General features: G+C 44.2%; 1 pseudogene; it reads left to right on the top strand.

The window, feature by feature from the left end:
* The first annotated feature begins 3,204 nt into the window (after positions 1 to 3,204).
* On the top strand, positions 3,205 to 17,593 carry LOC118378453 (ephrin-A1-like; annotated as a pseudogene).
* Positions 17,594 to 19,351: the final 1,758 nt, after the last annotated feature.

Genomic DNA, 19,351 nt, shown 5'->3' with positions numbered 1-19,351 from the left:
GTAATTTACCAATAGAACAGAGCTTGTCTAGTATGTACTCTGGTGATTGGTCATTTACCAATAGAACAGAGCTTGTCTAGTATGTACTCTGGTGATTGGTCATTTACCAATAGAACAGAGCTTGTCTAGTATGTACTCTGGTGATTGGTCATTTACCAATAGAACGGAGGGTACAGGTGTTTATTTGTCTCCTCAGGGAGCCCACTAGTTTGTTCTCTGGTGATTGGTCATTTACCAATAGAACAGAGCTTGTCTAGTATGTACTCTGGTGATTGGTCATTTACCAATAGAACAGAGCTTGTCTAGTATGTACTCTGGTGATTGGTCATTTACCAATAGAACGGAGGGTACAGGTGTTTATTTGTCTCCTCAGGGAGCCCACTAGTTTGTTCTCTGGTGATTGGTCATTTACCAATAGAACAGAGCTTGTCTAGTATGTACTCTGGTGATTGGTCATTTACCAATAGAACAGAGCTTGTCTAGTATGTACTCTGGTGATTGGTAATTTACCAATAGAACGGAGGTACAGGTGTTTATTTGTCTCCTCAGGGAGCCCACTAGTTTGTTCTCTGGTGATTGGTCATTTACCAATAGAACGGAGGGTACAGGTGTTTATTTGTCTCCTCAGGAGCCCACTAGTTTGTTCTCTGGTGATTGGTCATTTACCAATAGAACGGAGGGTACAGGTGTTTATTTGTCTCCTCAGGGAGCCCACTAGTTTGTTCTCTGGTGATTGGTCATTTACCAATAGAACAGAGCTTGTCTAGTATGTACACTGGTGATTGGTCATTTTCCAATAGAACAGAGCTTGTCTAGTATGTACTCTGGTGATTGGTAATTTACCAATAGAACAGAGCTTGTCTAGTATGTACTCTGGTGATTGGTCATTTACCAATAGAACAGAGCTTGTCTAGTATGTACTCTGGTGATTGGTCATTTACCAATAGAACAGAGCTTGTCTAGTATGTACTCTGGTGATTGGTCATTTACCAATAGAACGGAGGGTACAGGTGTTTATTTGTCTCCTCAGGGAGCCCACTAGTTTGTTCTCTGGTGATTGGTCATTTACCAATAGAACAGAGCTTGTCTAGTATGTACTCTGGTGATTGGTCATTTACCAATAGAACAGAGCTTGTCTAGTATGTACTCTGGTGATTGGTCATTTACCAATAGAACAGAGCTTGTCTAGTATGTACTCTGGTGATTGGTCATTTACCAATAGAACAGAGCTTGTCTAGTATGTACTCTGGTGATTGGTCATTTACCAATAGAACGGAGGGTACAGGTGTTTATTTGTCTCCTCAGGGAGCCCACTAGTTTGTTCTCTGGTGATTGGTCATTTACCAATAGAACAGAGCTTGTCTAGTATGTACTCTGGTGATTGGTCATTTACCAATAGAACAGAGCTTGTCTAGTATGTACTCTGGTGATTGGTCATTTACCAATAGAACAGAGCTTGTCTAGTATGTACTCTGGTGATTGGTCATTTACCAATAGAACAGAGCTTGTCTAGTATGTACTCTGGTGATTGGTCATTTACCAATAGAACGGAGGGTACAGGTGTTTATTTGTCTCCTCAGGGAGCCCACTAGTTTGTTCTCTGGTGATTGGTCATTTACCAATAGAACAGAGCTTGTCTAGTATGTACTCTGGTGATTGGTCATTTACCAATAGAACAGAGCTTGTCTAGTATGTACTCTGGTGATTGGTCATTTACCAATAGAACGGAGGGTACAGGTGTTTATTTGTCTCCTCAGGAGCCCACTAGTTTGTTCTCTGGTGATTGGTCATTTACCAATAGAACAGCTTGTCTAGTATGTACTCTGGTGATTGGTCATTTACCAATAGAACAGAGCTTGTCTAGTATGTACTCTGGTGATTGGTCATTTACCAATAGAACGGAGGGTACAGGTGTTTATTTGTCTCCTCAGGGAGCCCACTAGTTTGTTCTCTGGTGATTGGTCATTTACCAATAGAACAGAGCTTGTCTAGTATGTTCTCTGGTGATTGGTCATTTACCAATAGAACGGAGGGTACAGGTGTTTATTTGTCTCCTCAGGGAGCCCACTAGTTTGTTCTCTGGTGATTGGTCATTTACCAATAGAACGGAGGGTACAGGTGTTTATTTGTCTCCTCAGGGAGCCCACTAGTTTGCCTCTTTTGCAGCGTCTCTTCCTGTTTCGAGTCCCGGGATTAGGGCCTCTGGTCTGAGCAGTATGTCAACAGCTGCCAACTTGTTGAAGTAGACATCTGAATCCAAATGGAAGTTAGGGATCACTGTTCTGATGTCCAGAAGCTCTTTTAGTCATAGGAAACTATGTTGAAAATAAAGATTCACCCCGTGTATATAGTTATCATTGACTATCCACTGCAGAGACATCTTCACACACACACACACACACACACACACACACACACACACACACACACACACACACACACAATGGAGTTCTGAGCCTGTTCACCGGGCCTTGTCCTGGTCCCTGCCCCCTGTTGGTCAGCCCCTGAACCCATGGAGGCCTGGACGAGCAGAGAACATAGTGTGTTTGGCACATTTACTCATTTATTCATTCTTGCTTGATTTCTGCAATGTGCTCATTTTTGTTTTTGTCAGTCTTGTTTTTTAGTGGCACAAAAGAAGTGAATACTAAAAGTGGGATAAAAAAAGGTGGGCTATACTGTATTATAATGCATTATTTTGAGCAGCTTTGTGTTGCTAATTTACAGTCAGTGTGTGCCTGCAGGCTATATGGCTACAGGGGACCCAGAAGATTAGCTACACAGACAACATCTTAATGATTCAATAGGATAACATCTGACTGACAGACACAGTCACAGATCAGCTCTCCTACAACCTTTAGGTAGACTTTTACATTACATTAGATTCACTTATTTTCTCAAGTATACCATAGTATTGTTGTTTCTCATTTTCATGTTGTTGAATATGTGAGCCTATAATTAATCAAGGGGGGGGGGGGCACACAAAAACGATTTTGAGTGCGTCATGAATTCATTTCAATGTCACAAAAATAGCGACAGGCCTATATATTTCTGTCCATGGCTTTGATAATATCATATAGATTGGATAAAGTGTTCATGACGTCTCGAGTTGAATAGTCAGAGCAGCGGGGCGTTTTTCCCGCTGCTATTGGCTATACAACCGGGAGAGGCGTGGCTCCGTTAGACAAAACAGTCAACGCACCTCGGACTGAACCATACAAACCGCTGTTAAACTCAATAGAAGGAGGTCTCAACCCTTGAGAAAAGCAACAGCTATAGACCATCACCCTTATCATACAGTTCTTTTGACAGTGTGCACAGACTTATTCTGCAATAACTGACAGTATTTGTTGGTGTTCTGGTCCAAAATCAGCAGCTATGGATTTGGTGTGGCTGGTGTGTTTGACTGTGAGCTTCGGAACCTGGTTCGCCTCCGCAGAGAGACATAGCGTCTTCTGGAATATCACAAACCCAAAGTAGGTGTTCTTAATCTCTTTCTCTCTGTGTGTGCGTATTTTGGTGTAGCACACATTAAAAGTGTGTGATTTCTGTTTACGCGCACCTAGTGCTCAACTCACTTTGAGAATGATTATCTGACACTACACCAGGCCAACTTAAATACACTTTCTGACATGGGATAAATACTGTGTGTCTCATCCACTCAATGGATATCCTACGGGCTGAATTTCCTCGGTTCTTTAATAACAGACATCCCGCCCCACTGGACACACACGGCCTGGTTGAATCAACGTCGATTGCACGTAATTTCAATGAAATGTTGAACCAATGTGGAATAGAAGTTTACATCTGGATTTTGTTATTGCTTTTATTTCTTCCACTTGTAGGATATTAGGTGAAGGTTGTGTGCCTTGTTGTATTAGCTGTCTGCTTGCCCTTTTAACCAGGTAACAGAATTGTAATCGGGCTATGGGAGGCCAATCGCGCAGCAGGGCATAAACCGAGAACAAGGGAAAGATTGGGAACGAATTCTGAGACAGATGGACAGACAGAATCAAGCATATATATGATCTCGATACATAGACAGACTTCCTCACACAGCATAAAAATAAAGCCTGACATGAACCAACTCGACCTGAGTGTCTGAATATAGACTGTATGTCTGTGTTTCACTCGAGTGGTGCAGTTGACTGTCTGACACTTCAGCTCTCCAAAGGGGTGGTGAGAGATGTCCAATACTGATTGATTTGGGGTCAGAAACTGTATTGCTACCCTGCCACTCAGTGGGATCAATGGAGCTTGACAGCATATGTGAGGCCGTGTGATTTATTGAGCTTTTAGCACAGAGCTGAAGATGGTGAGAAAGAAGGACGGATTATTTTATAGAGAAAATGGACAAAGACTGAGGGGTCACGGTTTCAGCCGACTGGGTCGACGTTATTGTACCTTATTATCGGCCTTTTTGTGTTACCTTAATTCGATTTGCACTTTGTCTCTGTAGCCTCATTCTCCTTAGGACAATGATGATGACAGAACACTAAATTAGATTTCCTATGAAATGGGAAAGACATTGGTTTTGTAATTGAATTAATGACGTGAGCACAGGAAAATATTGTTGACGAGTCATACCGTGTCATGCGTCGTGACGTAATGGGTTTTGTCGGTGTGAGTCAGTCGTGTACTTTACCTGTTCTGTACGCAGGTCTGACTTCACCTGGGTTTTGTCGGTATGACAGCACTGAGACGGTGCCTCGAGCACAAGGAACACGACTTCTGTTGATCAGGTGATATGAGGAAGAGAGGGAGAAAAGAACCGAAGAGAAGGACCTCTGAACTAAACTCCTAGTCCATAATGACAAAAGAAAGCGGTTATAGAGGAGAAATCGGCGCTTCAGAGTTGTAGGTCAAGTGAGAATTGCTATGAATGCAGAGAACATTTGAGGGGCAGTGTTCTGTGTGTGTGTGTGTGTTTAACTATACTTGTGCGGACAGGAAGTCCCCACCAGAATAGTAAACAAACATTTGACCAACTGGGGACATTTTGTTGATCCCCACAAGATCAAATGTTATTTCTAGGATCTAGGGTTAGGAGCTAGGTTTAGATTAAGGTTAGGGTTGGGGGTTAACCTTGTCCCCACAAGTTTAGCTGCGCAAGACTGTGTTCTTTAATCCGGCTCTGGACTACATTCCCACTCTAACTTGTGTTGCATAACATCATCATCAACAACAACAATCATCATGTACACTAATCCTTTTCGTAGCAGACTAAAGATAGACTAACACATAACCAGACAGATAGGTTCACACACTGTCCACTAAAGACCGATAGACTCACACTGATAACTATTACTCATGATACAAGCTCTACTCACATTCTCTACTGCATATGTCTCACACAAACACACTTTTTTTCCCCCAGAATTCTTTATCTAAAGTCTCTGAAGGAGAATAATCAGTGTTAAAAATGAAGACTTAATCCTAGTCTGGCCCGTACCCACCTGCTACTGTTACCACATGTTTACTGTATAATCCCTCGTCCTTCTCTTTAATCCCTCCTTTTCAGTTTCTATCTTTCTTTTTCAACTTTCTCTCTGGGCAGTTCTCAGTCTTCTTTCAGCCTGAAAGCCCAATCTGGTCCCTCAACTGTCGTCCCATTTTACACTGTGTCTCAACCACCTGATTCACTCTCATGTGATCAATCTGTCAGGCAGACTGACAGCCAGTGAATCACTGAGTCTAATTGATTCCTGGCTGATTGATCTAAGGCGATCAGGTGTAAACTGATGTTTACTGACTGACTTCGGATGGTAACACACAGATCGCTCAGTGAGTGTGTACAGTTGTCAGTCTCCAACTTGACTGGTGTAGAAACTGTTTTTTTTTTGTGTGTGTGTGTGAGAGAGAGACTGGGCTTGTTTCGACCTGATCCAACAGCTTAATCATTGTTCTGGCGCAATGCCTTGTTGCTGGAAGTGTTTTTTTGTTTTTGACTGAGGGTGAGTGTGTAGTGTTGTCTGAACTCCAATGTTAGAGAAAGGGAGGGGCCCTATATGTAGGAGATATTACGGAGCACTGGTAAATCAGTGACTCTCTCACACACACTCTCTCTCTCTCTCAGGGCAGGAGGGAGGAGTTGGGTGTTAATATTAGTAGCAGCCTGCATTCCACACTTCCCCTGTTACTATACTCAACTCTGTCAGCTGTGTTCGACCCCCCTCTTTCCCTCCTTCTCTCACTCCCTCTGAACCTGTCTGTTCCTCTCTCCATCGCCACTCCCTCTGTACCTGTCTGTTCCTCTCTCCATCGCCACTCCCTCTGTACCTGTCTGTTCCTCTCTCCATCGCCACTCCCTCTGTACCTGTCTGTTCCTCTCCATCGCCACTCCCTCTGTACCTGTCTGTTCCTCTCTCCATCGCCACTCCCTCTGTACCTGTCTGTTCCTCTCTCCATCGCCACTCCCTCTTCTCCACAACAGCTGCGTCTTCTCCAGCTTGTTATTGCCTGACCACCTCTATCACTCTCTCTGTTTCCATGAGTTCATCTCTACCACATATTCAAGTCTTCATGTTCTCCTCTCCTATATAGCTATACATTTCCAATCCTCTGTCTTTTGTCTTTCTCTCTCGTGTTGTTGAGGTGTTGGGCTTGTCTGAACAGATATGTCCTAGAGGAAGAGGTTTAGGGTTGTGGTGGCTGGTGGGGGAAGAGGGTGGTGTGGTTGTAAAGTTAAATGTGTGATTTTCTTCTCTGTTGTAAAGCTCTTCTTTCCTCAGGCTACATTCCCCCTGTTCTGAAACCCTCCCCTCTCTCTGTTCTGAAACCCTCCCCTCTCTCTGTTCTGAAACCCTCCCCTCTCTCTGTTCTGAAACCCTCCCCTCTCTCTGTTCTGAAACCCTCCCCTCTCTCTGTTCTGAAACCCTCTCCTCTCTCTGTTCTGAAACCCTCTCCTCTCTCTGTTCTGAAACCCTGAAACCCTCCCCTCTCTCTGTTCTGAAACCCCTCCCCCCTCTCTGAAACCCTCCCCTCTCTCTGTTCTGAAACCCTCCCCTCTCTCTGTTCTGAAACCCTCCCCTCTCTCTGTTCTGAAACCCTCCCCTCTCTCTGTTCTGAAACCCTCCCCTCTCTCTGTTCTGAAACCCTCCCCTCTCTCTGTTCTGAAACCCTCTCCTCTCTCTGTTCTGAAACCCTCTCCTCTCTCTGTTCTGAAACCCTCTCCTCTCTCTGTTCTGAAACCCTCTCCTCTCTCTGTTCTGGATCCCACCTTTCAATTCAAGGGGCTTTATTGGCATGGGAAACATGTTAACATTGCCAAAGCAAGTCTCGCTCTCTACCACGTCATCTGTCGCTCTGCTTCTCTAATCCTACAGCAGAATGAGGGGGAAATACACGCGCACACAGATTACAGACAATCTGAGCTGTAATCTGACTAGCTGACCCATAGACACGAAAATCGTCATCGTCATTCTGCTGCATTTTATATTTAGAATAGATTATATCCCTGTTATCTCTCTGGCGTAACACGTGTTTGTTTGTTAGTCAATCTGAAGCTCCTTAAATATGTAGAGGAACATATCCTACATAGAACAATCAGTTAAAGGAGCCAATAGGGTGTCTCCAGTCAGCTACACAGTGTATAGTTCGGTCCATTCAATCACATCTAGGCATATAGCTTGTTTCCTGCTGACATAACAGCTGTCTTACCTAACACCTCTCACACACACATTATCATGGATGTAACATAAAACGCTTTGCCGTGTTTAAATTATGGATTTTTTAAAAATACTTTAATTAGCACCACCTGGGTCCCCTTCCATCTCAACTCTTCCTCTCTGCTCCTTATCTATGGTCCAGACTTCCTCTCTCTCTCCGTTAGTCCCTCTCTTTCTCACAGACCCTGCTCTGTTTTCCTGAGTAGTTTTCCACACAGATCACAGCAGCTTTCTGTGTCTCCCCACTGTTACTGTTTGACTCAATTCTACAGGACTGAGGACTGCTTTATCCTCACGTTATCACATTGTGTGTGTAGGGTCATGTTTGTGTGTCCAGTATCATCTCATGTAGCATTTCAGAGATGGCTCTCTGTTGCCCCCTAAGGGCCACTTCCAGTCTCAGGCCTGACTGACTCTTTCTTTCTTTCTCTTTCTTTCTTTCTCTTTCTTTCTTTCTTTTTCTCTTTCTTTCTTTTTCTCTTTCTTTCTTTCTTTCTTTCCTTTTCTCTTTCTTTTTTCTCTTTCTTTCTCTGTTTGAAGCAGCCAGGATATTTCCAGCAATAATTATTGCAATTCATGACATTCACTTTGAATGAATGAAAATAGTTTTGACCCCAACCGTGTTATTCTGTATAATCCAGATTGAACCAGGGTTAGTTGGAATATAATCACCCTGGTTGAGAGACCTGTGAGTCTAGTTCTCCTCATTGACCCAAACCAAGCTGCATATCTAGCAACCTGCCAACATGTAGCCTCTTTCTATTCATCTGAAAGAGAGAGTTGGGAACAGAAAGCGGGGGATGGGTAGAAGAGGAAGGGATTTGTGTTGAGAAATCATGCTGTCATGAAGAGCTCTGATATGTTACCTTTTTAAGAGCAAGGGAAGAATACAGAGGGAGAGGGGGGTGGGTTAATTTAGAGTGCATAAAGGGGAGAAAGACTGAGGGAGGAGAGATGGGACATGGGACATGGCTGGAGGGAGGGGACATGGGACATGGCTGGAGGGAGGGGACATGGGACATGGCTGGAGGGAGGGGACATGGGACATGGCTGGAGGGAGGGGACATGGGACATGGCTGGAGGGAGGGGACATGGGACATGGCTGGAGGGAGGGGAGATGGGACATGGCTGGAGGGAGGGGAGATGGGACATGGCTGGAGGGAGGGGAGATGGGACATGGCTGGAGGGATGGGAGATGGGACATGGCTGGAGGGATGGGAGATGGGACATGGCTGGAGGGAGGGGACATGGGACATGGCTGGAGGGAGGGGACATGGCTGGAGGGAGGGGACATGGCTGGAGGGAGGGGACATGGCTGGAGGGAGGGGACATGGCTGGAGGGAGGGGAGAAAAGGTTGTGTTGACATTTTTAAAGGCTCTCAAACCCTGCAATTCCTTATAAAGAATCACACATACGATGAATGCGTGGTGGTAGTAATAATTGGAGTCTGGATGTGATAATGGGGGTTGGGACAGAATGATTAGATTCCTGTTATTCTGACCTGTTGGAGCGTGACAGACAGAAGAATGGCCTCTGGAACTCTCCTCTTGGGAGAGAATGTGGGAGATTAGAGAGAGAGATTAGAGTGTTCTAGAGGTTCTACCTGGGGGTTGGTGTATAATACTGTATTAGTAGATACAACTCAAACCCAGATTACAACTGACAGGCTTATATCCTCTTGAGTTGAGGTATGAATGTGGGATACCACAGTGAATTAATAGGGTCATTTATATGCCTGTGTGTGCAGATTTTATAGTTGTATGGTGTGAGAGCATTCTATTCCACAGATGATCTCATACCCCAGAAGCCCTGTCATGACATTCCTCGTGTGTGTGTTGCCGACTATCTGTGGAGTGTATGGTGGGTTTTGTTAACAGTGCTGACTCTCCTTCAGACCCGCTGTGTGTGTATGTGTGTGACTAGACTCTCCCTTGCTGAGTCAGTGGGAGTGTGTATGAGGATTCTGATTCTGAACTCTAACCCCTGTGACTTGCCTGACCGTTTGTAACATTCCCCAAAGAATGAGAGCAGGAGGAGACTGGGAGAAAGGAGAGCATTTTGGTTGTGGGTTTTTATATGGAAAACACTGGAGGGATGGTAGGGAGAGAAGAGAGATGGGCCTTTAAGTAGGGAAGAGGGAAGAGAGGAGAAGAGATGTGAATCTAGAGGGGAGAGATGTGATAACAGCAAGAGATGAGGAGAGGCCTTCAAAGCTGTTGAGAACTTAATGAGGTGTTAAACAACTCACCCAAATCACCCTACTGTCATAACCACCTACCACACACACACTCAAAGCAAACACACACATCTGTGACGCAGTAGCTGCAGTAGAAGCTCTGAGAACTGTTCAGTTCAGAGGAGAGGTGAAGGGAGACTACCTTCACACACCTCAGTGAGACACACACACACACACACACCTCAGTGAGACAGGCAGGCTCTGCCCTGATAAACAGATGTGCTCAAGTGCCTGGGCTGTGAGGCGGCCTGAATTCTTGTATTCAGAGAACATCTCTCTCCCTCACATGTGTAGCTATCACATTAACGCAACTCTCACTCTCCCGTGAACTGTCAGAGTAGAAGGACAAAGGAGAGAGAAAGACTATACTGTTCGGAGGGAGGGAGGAGGTGCTTGTGTTCCAGTTGTGAGTCTGGCCCTGTGTCAACTGGCTTCAATCAGCTGAACTTCTCCCAGATCCCTAGGCTGAGATTGCACACACACACACACACACACACACACACACACACACACACACTCCCACAACCCCTCCCATTGATAAGTACGGTCGTCAACGTTACTGTAAATCTAGCTTCATCATGATTATTGTACAGAGTCAATTATGGGCAACATGGACCACGTCGCTACTATGGCTCTCAGCATTTTGCACAACATACCTCACCTTATCACATCTACATCAGCCTCTACTCGTGAGCAGAGGACAGTGAGCACAGCCTTGGGGCTAGAGGGGGTGAAGGATGGGGGGCAGACTGGAGTCTAGTCAGCTCCAGGGTTTATGTCTTTAGGGGGAGGAGTAATTACACCCTATTCAGAACCCCTCCTCCCTTTGTGGACAACAGCTTGGCCCCAGACCCCAGATAGCTTTTAATTAAGTAGGAAGAGTGACAAAGGGAGATCTGAAAGTGTGTTTGTGTGGAGTGACAGATTAGCAACAGAATATGTGTTTTGACAGCTTTAGACAGGAACATGTTTTTAAGGAGAAGCTGTGATTAGTGTGGAAATCAGGTGGATTCCATTCAGTTAGGAAAGTCTCTTTACTCGACTAGCAGTGCAGTTCTCGTGCCGTTCGTCTCAACCCTGTCATTACCAGTCTGAGTCAAAGAAATAAGAAAGGAACACAGATTTGTTTGTCAATTAAGCGCTTGAACCGCAGACTGGTGTGTGTGCATGCGAAGGCTAAGCCAAAGATATCATCCTGTTTTGAAGTGGTGTGTGAGAGAGTCTAATCTAGCTATTAGCCCTGGCTAATTAGCCTAGGTATGGGCTCTGCTAACAATACATGTTGTGACAGGCAGGTTACTCTCGCTAGGTCTCTCTCTCTCTCACACACACAGTGGCAGGGGGGTTAGAGACCCACATGGAGCCAGTGTGTCTATTACTTAAGGACAACAACAACAGTAGAGAAAGGAGGGATGGAAGGAGGGATGAAAGGAGGGAGGCAGGATAGCAGATACCTCCTGCTCCAGGCTTTGATGTTTGGACACACACTAACACAACATAAACATGTATGAACTGGGTTCTTCACACTGTCTCTCTCACACACAAAGCTAGTGTATACATTACTATGAGCCCTTCCTCCCTAATTAAAGTGCCACCAGCTGCCTGTGATACAGATGCTCTCTCTCTCGTGGCACAGCACAGAGCCACACACCCAGAGTATGTGGCAGGGTGTTTGTGCTGTGGCCTGTGTGGATGTCTGTTCAGCCCAAGGCTGGGAACCAATGAGACTCTGACGTGCATATTCTACTGATTACATCCTCAGGGATAACAAGCTCTTACCCACAGTCAACCTCTCTTCCAGAAGTGTGTGTGTGTGTGCACCCTGCCAGCACCACTGACTCCACTCGGCAACACAACTCCTAGTCCCTGTGTGAGCTGAATCCTAATAGGCCTGGAGGACAGCTGGAATTCACTGTTTTAATTTGATACCCAGATACAGCACTTTGTTTCTTTCATCTCTCTAACTTTCCTTCCTACCAGAAATATATGTTCCACTGCTCTACCCAATGTTCTAGGGTTTATTCCATGAGGTGTGTGTGTTAGACATTTGTGTCCTTTCACGTGTTTACCTCAGTAGATCGGAAGGGGTTGACTGGAGGGAGGGAGGGCGAAACAACCACCACAACAACAGTTTAAAATCTCGAACTGAGATGGAGGGAAAGCTTAGAGTCATCAAGTTAAGGGAGGTGAAAAGGAACAGAAAGAGAGACTGTCTCCACCTCCCTCAATATTTATTTTTCATGGAGGGAGGAAGAAAGAAGTAGGAAGAGACAGAATCAGGGGTGAAGAGTCACTAGAGGAGTAAAAAAAGTCACACCCACTGACACTCCAACAGGTAGAGAGGGAAAGAAAGATTATAACTAACCCACTCAAAGGAAGGGAGAGAGAGATTAAATGACTTGTGTAGGAAGGGAGAGATTAAATGACTTGTGTAGGAAGGGAGAGAGATTAAATGACTTGTGTAGGAATGGAGAGAGATTAAATGACTTGTGTAGGAATGGAGAGAGATTAAATGACTTGTGTAGGAAGGGAGAGAGATTAAATGACTTGTGTAGGAATGGAGAGAGATTAAATGACTTGTGTAGGAAGGGAGAGAGAGATTAAATGACTTGTGTAGGAAGGGAGAGAGAGATTAAATGACTTGTGTAGGAATGGAGAGAGATTAAATGACTTGTCTAGGAAGGGAGAGAGATTAAATGACTTGTGTAGGAAGGGAGAGAGATTAAATGACTTGTGTAGGAAGGGAGAGAGATTAAATTACTTGTGTAGGAAGGGAGAGAGATTAAATTACTTGTGTAGGAAGGGAGAGAGATTAAATGACTTGTGTAGGAAGGGAGAGAGATTAAATGACTTGTGTAGGAAGGGAGAGAGATTAAATGACTTGTGTAGGAATGGAGAGAGATTAAATGACTTGTCTAGGAAGGGAGAGAGATTAAATGACTTGTCTAGGAAGGGAGAGAGATTAAATGACTTGTGTAGGAAGGGAGAGAGAGATTAAATGGCTTGTGTAGGAAGGGAGAGAGAGATTAAATGACTTGTGTAGGAAGGGAGAGAGAGATTAAATGACTTGTGTAGGAAGGGAGAGAGAGATTAAATGACTTGTGTAGGAAGGGAGAGAGAGATTAAATGACTTGTGTAGGAAGGGAGAGAGATTAAATGGCTTGTGTAGGAAGGGAAAGAGATTAAATGGCTTGTGTAGGAAGGGAGAGAGATTAAATGACTTGTGTAGGAAGGGAGAGAGATTAAATGGCTTGTGTAGGAAGGGAGAGAGATTAAATGGCTTGTGTAGGAAGGGAGAGAGATTAAATGGCTTGTGTAGGAAGGGAGAGAGATTAAATGGCTTGTGTAGGAAGGGAGAGAGAGATTAAATGACTTGTGTAGGAAGGGAGAGAGAGATTAAATGACTTGTGTAGGAAGGGAGAGAGAGATTAAATGACTTGTGCAGACAGCGCATGTATATGACAGACAGAGAGACAGAAGGAGAAACTGTCACTCAATCTATTCTCCATGGATACAGCTGGCCAGTGAAACTCTACTCTTAAAACAACATGAGTGGAACGCTCCAGAAAACAGATGAGGGATCGGCAGAAAGAGTGTAGGTGTGTAGTGGTGTGTTCTTGTCTAAATAAATACATCAAACAAGTTCAGCCAGTGACTCCTGATTGGCTACTCAGTAATTCTCCTTGTTTGGGTGACAGGTCTACACTAGGACTCACGCAATCACACACACGTGCCGCAGGTGCAAATATACAGACACACACATACTGTCTGTTTGGGCTGAGTCTTATTAACAGCTTTTTGTTTATGATTGTCCGTGAGTGTTTGTGATTGTCCGTGAGTGTTTGTGATTGTCCGTGAGTGTTTATGATTGTCCGTGAGTGTTTGTGATTGTCCGTGAGTGTTTGTGATTGTCCGTGAGTGTTTTGTGATTGTCCGTGAGTGTTTGTGATTGTCCGTGAGTGTTTGTGATTGTCCGTGAGTGTTTGTGATTGTCCGTGAGTGTTTTGTGATTGTCCGTGAGTGTTTTGTGATTGTCCGTGAGTGTTTTGTGATTGTCCGTGAGTGTTTGTGATTGTCCGTGAGTGTTTGTGATTGTCCGTGAGTGTTTGTGATTGTCCGTGAGTGTTTGTGATTGTCCGTGAGTGTTTGTGATTGTCCGTGAGTGTTTGTGATTGTCCGTGAGTGTTTGTGATTGTCCGTGAGTGTTTGTGATTGTCCGTGAGTGTTTATTATGAGCGTGTGTTTATGATTGTCCGTGAGTGTTGGTTCTTCCATGCGTGTTTGTTCATGTGAGAGGAACAGCCCACCCAAACATGGGCTCAACTCTGTCATCTGGCTGGGAATGGGCTCAACTCTGTCATCTGGCTGGGAATGGGCTCAACTCTGTCATCTGGATGGGAATGGGCTCAACTCTGTCATCTGGATGGGAATGGGCTCAACTCTGTCATCTGGATGGGAATGGGCTCAACTCTGTCATCTGGATGGGAATGGGCCGTGATGATATTTCATAATGTTACGTTTGTTCCTTCGGTCAGTCAGAGACGACTACTTGATGTAAGGTCATCTAAAGGTAATAATAGCCAGCCATGTTACTAACCACCTTTCTCTTCTCTCGCTCCCTAGTTTCCTATGGGATAAGTACACAGTGGAGGTGACAATCAACGACTACCTGGACATCATCTGTCCTCACTACACGCGTGGGGAGCTGCCGTCCCAGGAGGCCGAGCGGTACGTGCTGTACATGGTAGAGAAGGAGGACTATGAGGTGTGTAAGCCCCACTCCTTCGACCAGCTGCGTTGGGAATGTTCCCGGCCCTTCGCTGCCCACGCCCCGAGAGGTTCTCTGAGAAGTTCCAGCGCTTCACCCCTTCACCCTGGGCAAGGAGTTCAGACAGGGAGAGAGCTACTACTATATCTGTAAGTATATCAATACTATAGTAGTACTACACATGAACTAATACCACTACTATCTATGTGCAGTACTTCTGAATGAATACTACCACTTAACTGTACAATAGACTACTCTAACACAATGCTTGGGTATTTGTACTAAACATCTCTTCTCCCTCTTCAGCCAAGCCGCTGCATCACCACGGCCAGGAGTGTCTGAGACTGAAGGTGGATGTGGTTGGACCTCATGGTGAGCTCCATTCCCCTGTCTCCATCAACATGCTAGCATTAGCCTCTGTTAGCTTTAGCCTTTAGAGAGTTTTCCTACGGTAGCATTAGCTTCCGTTAGCATCAATGGCTAGGCTTAGTGTTCCCCATATTCAGTGGTGTTCCTGTTGGGTGTTCATACAATCAAGTTCTTACCAATGACTTCTACAGGTTCTGGGAAGGCCAAGGCTGACAAAGGCAAGGATGGAGCGATGGAGAAAGCGATGGATGGAGGAAAGGAAAAGATGGGAGGAGGAGGAGGAGGAGTGCACAACCCCTCCAACAGGCTTCCAGCCGGTACGTCTCCCTTCTGCCCATCCAGTGAGACAGTCAGATGTACAGTAGAATTGTTCCACTTGTTTCTGATAATAACATGTTCTCTCTCTCTCTACAGATGACCCTACTGTGTTGGAGCCGAAGGTTCAGAAGAGTGTGGGTAGTTCAGGTGTTCAGCTGGTCTCCCTGTCGGTCTTCTTCACCCTGTTCCCCGTCCTACTATTCCTTTTACTATGTTGAGATTGAGTTAAAGACCTAGCTACAGAGACACTGTCAACCCAATGCTGGACATTGGCACAGAGAAGATTTTTATAGATATTTTTATATTTGCAACTGGACTGAGCTGCTGTGTGTGTGTGGTGTGTGTGTGTGTGTGTGTGTGTGATTGGAACGTGGATCGTTCCAGAGACGATGATCTTCAAGAGTATTTTCTGAAGGATGTGTTTCTACATGTTTTTGTAAATGAAAGAGGATGGATGCTATTCCCCCTTTCTCCTTTTCACTCCATTTGATCTGTATGGACACTTGGAAACCCCACTGACTCTGGAACAGATCTAACTGGAAACGTGATGTACTAATCGTTATTAGAAAACTGACAAAGGGATAACTGTTTTCATGATTACCCTGAAGTGAATTTTAACAGTGATTTACACTGTGTAAAAAAAAAACATGATCAGCACCTTCTTAATATTGAGTTGCACCCCGTTTTGCCCTCAGAAAGCCTCAATTCGTCAGGGCATGGACTCTACAAGGTGTCGAAAGCGTTCCACAGGGATGCTGGTCCATGTTGACTCCATTGCTTCCCACAGTTGTGTCAAGTTGTCTGGATGTCCTTTGGGTGGTGAAAGATTCTTGATACACAGGAAACTGTTGTGCGTGAAAACCCCAGCAGTGTTACAGTTCTTGACACACTCAAACCGGTGTGCCTTGTACCTACTACCATACCCCGTTCAAAGGCACTTCAATCTTTTGTCTTGCCCATTCACCATATGAATGGCACACATAAACAATCCATGTCTCAATTGTCTCAAGGCTTAAAAATCCTTCGTTAACCTGTATCCTCCCCTTCATCTACACTGATTTGAAGTGGATTTAACAAGTGACATCATAGTCTGACATGGAAAGAGCAGGTGCTCCTAATGTTTTGTACACTCAGTGTATACTGTGGGTACATATTCTTGGTTCAATCTGAAATAGTTTGAGCCAAAGCCTACAGTAGTCCTCTGAAACAGCCTCATGTTTCCTCCTCTACATGTAGAGACTATTGATGTATATAGATGTATATGTATTAACTGACCTTCCTCTAAGAACGGTTCATGTCTTGTTTAGTGTAGTAGATACTCAGGTCAATGTTTCTTCTTGACATGTCACTAAAATCAAACTAAAGTGTATTTGTCACGTCCACAGGATACAGCAGGTGTGAACAGTACAGTAAAATGCCCTTCCTCAACAATGCAGTATTCAATTATAATTCACTGTACAAAACCCAATGATGTGACAGATACATACTCTAAAGCACAGATCAGCACACACTAGAACAAAACACACATTCTATGTTGTAGATATACACATATTTACATAACCAGATCCTCTGTCATTGAGATGGTACAACAGCTTCTTGTGAACAAATTGGGCTTGTTTTAGTCATTGCTGGTTTGCTTTTGTTGCTTTTGTATGTCTTTATGGTTTAGTGTTGAACAGATGTGTGTAGGAACGAGATGGAGGGAATGGGAGTTGAGGGGAAGGAGGAGAGCAAAGTGCTAATGACAGGATTCTGAGTGGGTGTTGTGATTGCATGACGGCTGGGAGTTGTGCTTCCTTCCTTTACTGATGGTCATTCATCGCATACTCTGATATACTGTAAACAACGTCACACAAACAACATAACCGGTACACTGGACATTATGGTGTGTGCACAGCACAGTAGGTTGGTGGCACCCTAATTGGGGAGAACTGACTCGTGGTAATGACTGGAGTGGAATCTGTGGAATGGTATCATACATAAACACATGGATGCCAGGTGTTTGATTCCATTAGCTCCGTTCCAGACATTATTATGAGCCGTCCTCCCCTCAGCAGCATCCGGATTACAGGTGTTACACAAAATGCAAAGGAAATCCCTACATACGGACACTGTATTGTAATTTTGATTTTGTAAATGTTTGTATGGAAAATTTGTACATAGAAAAATATAAATAACAGCATTTGTTTAAAATGTGAAAACTTAATGTAATTAAAAAACAGTGATATAATAAATCTGACTTGAGTGCTTTCAATTTTCACATTTTATAGCCAAAAGTAAAGACATTGATGGTCACACTTTCAAAACTGTTACTTTTGACACAATTCACAGCTGGAGTTGAAAACTTTCACTGCAACATTCTGACATTTGTTTTGATGGTTGACAAAGGTGACTCTCCAAGCCCCTCCCTCTGCCCTCTGAAGAAATCTCACCCTTTCGTCAACTACCCTCATGTCTTTCCTGTGTGTTTCTCGCCTTCCCTCACTTTTGCCATTTCTGTCTTTCACCCTGGGCTGGGTTTCTCTGGCTATAACATCACAGCCCTCTGGCCAAACATCGGTGTGGAGAGGGATATTATTTGGCCCTAAACAGAATACACAGTGGCAGAATACCTGACCCCCTGTGACTGACTCGAACTTAAGGAAAGCCTTGTGTAACGAGTGCGATGAGAGTCAGGGAAGCAAGTTCAGGGAGTGAATGTTTTAATAAATGAACAACTAAATACCAAATGAGAAACGCACAGAAATGATGCCTGGGGAAGGAACCAAAGGGAGTGACCTATATACTCTGAGTGATGGAGTCCAGGTGAGTCTGACATGCAGGAGCGCGTCACAATGGTGACAGGTGTGTGCCATAACGAGCAGCCTAGAGGCCGGAGAGGGCGCACACGTGACACTTTAACTATGTACAGACTCAGTGAGAATAGCCTTGCTATTGAGAAAAGCTGCCATAGTCAGACATGGCTCTTGAGAAGACAGGCTATGTGCTCACTGCCCACAAAATGAGGTGGAAACTGAGCTGCACTTCCTAACCTCCTGCCCAATGTATGACCATATTAGAGAGACATTTCCCTCAGATTATACAGAGCCACTGTTCATTTTTATTGTTTATTTCAGTTTTGTGTATTTTCTACTTCACTTGCTTTGGCAATGTTAACATGTTTCCCATGCCAATAAAGCCTCTTGAATTGAAAATGTAAATAATTTGAGAGAGGAGAGAGGGGGAGGAGAGAGGGGTGACAGGAGACCATGAGCAAACTGACACCTGGGTATGAAAGTGCTACTCTCGCTCTCTCCCTCATACTTTCCCTTGTCCTTTTATTTGCTATCTTGTCTCTTCTCTCCCCTCCTTCCCTTCCTCAATCCAATTCAAAGGGCTTTATTGGCATGGAAAACATGTTGACATTGCCAAGCAAGTGAAACAGATAAACATTTTTTTTTTAAGAAGTAAAAAAGTTCCAAAGGAATAGATATTTTGTCAATTAGGGTGTGCAGCGTGAGTACGTGGTCTGTTGTATGGTAATTTGGTTTTTAAAAAACTATTTGTTCCGTACATTGTTTTCACTGAATACATGTATGAGTCTGCTGTTAAGGATAATGCAAAGGATTTTCCCAAGGTTGCTGTTGATGCATATCCAACAGTAGTTATTTGGGGTCATTTGTCTCCACTTTGTGGTTTGCGGTGATCAGTCCTTGGATCCAAATATTGGGGAAGATGCCTGAGCTGTGGAGGATGTTAAAAAGTTTAAGTATAGCCGATTGGAATTTGTTGTCTGTGTATTTTATCATTTCATTTAGGATTACAACGCCACAGGCCTTTCTGGGTTGGAGGGTTTGTATTTTGTCCTGTAGTTAATTCAATGTAATTGGAGGATCCAGCGGGTCTTTAATAGCTGATTCTTAGATTTGAATTTGTGCATGTTTATGTTTTTGATGTTTGTTCTTAGTTATAGAGTCCAAAAGATTGGAGAAGTGGTTTCTCCATACATCTCC

This window comes from Oncorhynchus keta, chromosome 34, assembly GCF_023373465.1.
Source record: "Oncorhynchus keta strain PuntledgeMale-10-30-2019 chromosome 34, Oket_V2, whole genome shotgun sequence".
Lineage (NCBI taxonomy): Eukaryota > Metazoa > Chordata > Actinopteri > Salmoniformes > Salmonidae > Oncorhynchus > Oncorhynchus keta.
The sequence above is the reverse complement of the archived record's forward strand: the minus strand, read 5'-3'. Positions and strand labels throughout refer to the sequence as shown.